Raw genomic sequence first — 5,804 nt, forward strand, 5'->3', positions numbered from 1 at the left:
CATGACTAAAAAATTACTCTTTTTAATATGGCAAAATTCATACAAATCAGTAAGAAAAATAAAACTAGCCATTAGAAAATGAATCAAAGCTTATGAGCAATGAGGTTCACAAATAATACAAGTACTAATAAACATAAGAAAATTGCTCAGTCTCATTCACAGTTAAATATGGGCAAACTTTAAAATTTTTGTATTATCCAGGGATGTCAGAAGAATCGGAAGCATGTACCCTCACATGCTATTGATCAAGCTGTAAACCAGCGGAGCATCTTTGCAGGGCAGTGTGGCAGTGTGTGTCAGAATGTATAATTTGTATACCTGTTGATCTAGCAATCTCACCTCTAGCAATTTATATTACAGGTACTTGTACAATTATGTAAAAATGCTGGCAAGAATGTTCATTGCTGAAATACTTGTAATAGCAAGAACCATAACTAACTTAAACATCAGTAAATAAGATTGGTTAAATCAATTGTAGTTCTATACAATGTAATATTAAACAGCTATATCTGCCAATATGGAAGGGCCTCCAAAATTGATCAAGTAGCAAAAAAATGGGCATAAATACACAACAGTATAGTTATATTTGCCTTTTTAAAAATATTATACATATGTAGATATGCTTAGTTATCCATAGAAAATTTCTGCAAGGAAACACAGTAATTGAAGTTGGGATAGGGAGCCTTTCCAGTTTAAACTCTCACGTTTGAGTTTTGATGAAATGCATATATTAAATTTCTAAAAATAAAGAATACTCAATGGACTGGTAACACTGTCTAGAAGAAATGATTAGTTTATAATAATGAAGGCACTGAATATTGTATTTGAATGTCTATAATACTTTTACAAATACACTTTGAAATGTATAAATTACTTGAAATTGTCTAATATATACAAGGATATAGACTTTCCCTGCGCATTTCCTAAGGCAAACTTAGAGCTGGGTATCATGTAATGCAACAGTCCTACCAAGAAGAAAGAAGTGTCTAAAGATTCTAGTATCTAAAAATTGAGCTGGTTGTCTCATGAGGTGGTTGGTACTCCATCACCACAAGTAAGAAAGAGGCAGATAAGAAATGGTGGGTGGACTTGTCAAAGGCAATTCATGGAATTAGAGTTAAAGATGAGATGTCCTTGCAGTGTTCTAGGATTCTCTGAATTGGTGCGTACTTCCCAAAATTGGTAGCTTTCCGTCAATTTGTTAGACTGTTGGAAATTTAGCATACATAAGTCTCTTTACCCCCGTACTTCCTTCAGTTAGGGCTTCCTTTATGTGGAGGATTGGATGATTGTCCACCGTCTAGTTTTAGAACATTCTGTCACCTCAATAAGATCCCATGTGCACATTTACGATTAGTTTCATTCCTACAATCTGTCCCTCCCCCATCCCCCAAACCTCAGACAATCACTAATTTACTATTTTCTGAAAGTTAACTGAATGTTTCTGTACATTTACCTTTCCTGGCCATCTGATATCAGTGGAATCATATAGTATATGTTCTATGACTGGCTTATTTCACTTAGCTCATTCTTGAGGCTCATCCATGTTGCAGCATGCATCAGTATTTCATTCCTTTTTAACTGCCATGATTGCTCTTATTGCTGTATTCTATTATATATCACATTTTGTTTACTCATTTGTTAGTTGATAGACATTTTGGCTATTTCCTTTTTTCTTTTTTTTTTTTTTAACTTAAAGTCAATTAGCCAACATGTCATTGGTTACATCACTAGTTTCAGATGTAATGTTCAATAATTTATCATTGTTGCGTAGAACACCCAGTGCTGGGGCGCCTGGGTGGCTCAGTCATTAAGTGTCTGCCTTTGGCTCAGGTCATGATCCCAGGGTCCTGGGATGGAGCCCCGCACTGGGCTCCCTGCTCAGCCGGAAGCCTGCTTCTCCCTCTCCCACTCCCCCTGCTTGTGTTCCTTCTCTCCCTGTGTCTCTCTCTGTCAAATAAAATAAAGAAAAGAAAAGAAAACCCAGTGCTCATCATATCACGTGCCCTCCTTAATGCCCGTCACCCAATTACCCCATCCCCTCACTCACCTCCCCTCCAGCAACCCTCAGTTCATTTCCTGTAGTTAAGAGTCTCTCATGGTTTTTCTCCTTCCCCAATGACTTCCCATTCAGTTTTCCTTCCCTTTCCCTATGATCCTCTGTACTGTTTCTTATATTCCACATATGAGTGAAACCGTAGGATAATTGTCTTTGATTGGCTTATTTTGCTCGGCATAATACCCTCCAGTTCCATCCACGTTGATGTACATGGTAAGCATCCTTTCTGATGGCTGAGTAATATTCCATTGTGTATATATACCACATCTTTATCCATTCATCTGTCGATGGGCATCTGGGCTCTTTCCACAGTTTGGTTATTGTGGATGGACATTGCTGCTATGAACATTGGGGTGCAGATGCCCCTTCGGATCACTACATTTGTATCTTTGGGGTAAATACCCAGTAGTACAATTACTGGGTCATAGGGTAGCTCTATTTTTAACTCCTTGAGGAATCTCCATACTGTTTTCCAGAGTGGCTGTACCAGCTTGCATTCCCACTAACAGTGTAAGAGGATTCCCCTTTCTCCACATCCTCACCAACACTTGTTGTTTCCTGTCTTGTTAATTTTGGCCATTCTGACTGGTATGAAGTGGTATCTCATTGTGGTTTTGATTTGTATTTCCCTGATGCCAAGTGATATGGAGCATTTTTTAATGTGTCTGTTAGCCATTTGTATGTCTTTGGAGAAATGTCTGTTCATGTCTTCTGCCCATTTCTTGACTTTGGGTGTTGAGTTTGATAAGTTCTTTATAGATCTTGGATACTAGCCCCTTATTTGATACGTCACAGGCTATTTCCTACTATTAAGAATAATGCTGCATTTGGATAGGTACCTACAAGTGGAATTGCTGGATCATATGCTAAATTTATGTTTAATGTTTTAAGAAACTGCCAAATATTTTCCAAAATGATTGCATCGTTTTACATGCCCATAATCAATATGAGAATCCCAATTTCTCCACATCCTTGTCAGCATATGGTATTGTTACTCTTTTATTATTATAGCCATTCTAGTGAATTTGTAGTGCTGTTACTTAATGACTGGTGATGTTAGGCATTTTTCATAGACCTATTACCCATTTGTATATCTCCTTTGGTTATATGTCTGTCCATGTCTTTTGCCCATTTTTTTATTGGGTTGTTGGTTCTTATTGTGTTGAGTTCTTTTTACATAGTATGGATACAAGTCCTTTTTCAGATACATGACCCACTGGGAATGGGGGTTTTGTCCTGTCTTTCAGATCAATTCAGCCAGAACCAAAGCTACTGGTTTCATTACTGTTGTGCCAACCCCACCAAGGGAGTAGGAGGGGTTGGAAGTAGACCCAGGCAAGTGTGCCACAAACTCCGATTACTCATCACTAAATTTCATCATCTTTTCACGAATAAGTGTCTCTCAATGTGTTTTTTTGCCTTTGGTCAGTTTCTAGATCCCTGAAATGATTGTTTTGACGATTTTGTCCAGGTTTGTATTGTTTTGTTTAGGAGAGGATTTGTAGAACCCTGTACTCTATCACTGGAAGTCAGCAGTAGGTCTTGACTTCATTTTATATAGAAAATTTAACTTTTTATAATAACCTTTCATTTTTCTTGCAATAATAGTGATACATGTCTAGTGTATAAAATTTAGGAAATAAATAAAAAGGAGAAAATAATAAGATTCCATAACACAGAAATAAACATGTACTATGTTTGCTTACGTCCTATAGTTTTTCTATAAGTCTATAAACTTATAAAAACTAATAAAAACAGATTAGACTTGACATTAGTTTTATAGTAATCTCCCCCCCCAAATAACAGTATATTATGAATATCTAGAGGTCCCATTTGTATAAGATAGTAGTCTTGCTCACTGTTATTACCCCTCCCCTGTGTTTGGAGACCAGACTAAAAGAGGACAGCCTGGGAAGAAGCCCCAGTTTTTCTTAGGTGTTGCCAAATTGTCCTCCAGAAATTTTAATCCATTTACATCCACTGCTTCTTACCAATTTTTTTCTTTTCAAAAAATTTTCCATGAGTAGAAAGGATGACAAATAGCATTACATTGTTTTTGCCTACCTTTGATTACTACGATCTTCACCACCTCCTGAGAAAATCTATTCTATCTTTAGAAGTGATTATCATTTCTTCTTCATATGTCTTAAAATCTGTTTTCAGATAATTACCCTTCACTTTCTGGTTTTGTCCTCTGAACCACATGGCTGCTCTTTTAAAATCTGGAAGTGTTTCAACCCCAAATCTTCCTATTTGAGTGTAATTATAGCAGGTTCCTCATTCCTTCCTCACATAACATGGTTCATTTTTTAAATGATTAATCTTTAAATTGTTTTAAATTTTAAATTTTTTAAGTTTAAATTTTAAAAATTTCTTTGCTTATCACTTCAAAGTCTCTGCAGCCATTTATGAATTGGTTAAAGTTTGTTCTCTGGTAATTTTCTCAAGGAAGGTTCAAGTATACAATATTTTCTTAGCCTTTCCATATTTAAACTATAGCTTTTATAGATGAAGGACAGCTGGACTGGTTATTAAATTTGGCTCATGCAGTCTTTCTTTAAATATTTTTTAAGTCTTATTCTGTTGTCTTCCTACATTAAATACTGCAATCTGTAAGTTTGAGGCTACTCGTTTTCTTTCCTTATTATGACATGATTTTTGCCTGGCTGCCCAAAGGACTCTTCTTTATTGTTAGTCTAATAATTTCCCTAGAATAGATCTTCACGTAGACTGTTCTGAGTCTAAGGTGTGTCTTTTCAGTTTGTAGATTCAGGGCTTCTGTTGAAACAAAGTTTTTGTGAATTACATCTTTAAAAGTACTACTCCATTATTTGGTTTTCTTCTTTGGAGACTCCAATAACATATATATTGGAGCTCATTAAACTGATTTCTGTAGTTATCTCTTAAACCCTTGTCATTCTTTTCTTAATGTTTCATTATGTCTACTTTTCTCATTTATGTCCTCTGCGTCCCTTACTGGGCTGTTAATAGCTGTTCTCTGTGCTCTTGATAATTTAGTCTTCATTTCTGAAATGGTTTTGTCTTTTCCTTTTCTTCCTTTCATGATTCTGCCAGTTTCCATTTCACATTCTCTATGGACTGAGTATCTCTTCCCTAAATTTGTACATTTCAGCTTTGTGGTATCTTTTCATTGTAATCAATTCATTAACTTTTATTTTAATTGTGGCAAAATATACATAACATAAAACTTGCCATTTTAACCATTTTTTGATCTACAATTCAGTGGCATTAGTACATTCACGATGTTGTGTAACAATTATGATTATCCACTTCCAGAACTTTGCATCATCTCCAACATAAACTTTGTACCCATTAAATAACTGCCCATTCCCTCCTCTGCCCCACCCCCGGGCCCTGGTACCCATTGTTCTATTTCCAGTTTCTATGAATCTGCCTATCCTGGATATCTCACAAGTAGAAACATGTAATTTTTGTCTTTTTGTGTCTGGTTTATTTCACTTTGATACTGTTTTCAAGCTTCATCGATGTTATAGCATGTCAGAATTTCATTCCTTTATAAAGCTAATAATATTCCACTGTGTATATAATACCACATTTTGTTGGTCTGTTGATGGACATTTGGATTGTTTTTACTTTTTGGCTGTTGTGAATAATGCTGCTATGAACATAGGTTTATAAGTATCCGGGTCCTTGGCTTTAAGGAATATACCCAAAAGCGAAATTGCTGGATCACATGGATGTTTTATATTTAACTTTTTGAGGA

This window comes from Eumetopias jubatus, unplaced genomic scaffold (genome assembly GCF_037043125.1).
Source record: "Eumetopias jubatus isolate StellerSeaLion01/CBP00866 unplaced genomic scaffold, mEumJub1_p1.0 scaffold_2, whole genome shotgun sequence".
Lineage (NCBI taxonomy): Eukaryota > Metazoa > Chordata > Mammalia > Carnivora > Otariidae > Eumetopias > Eumetopias jubatus.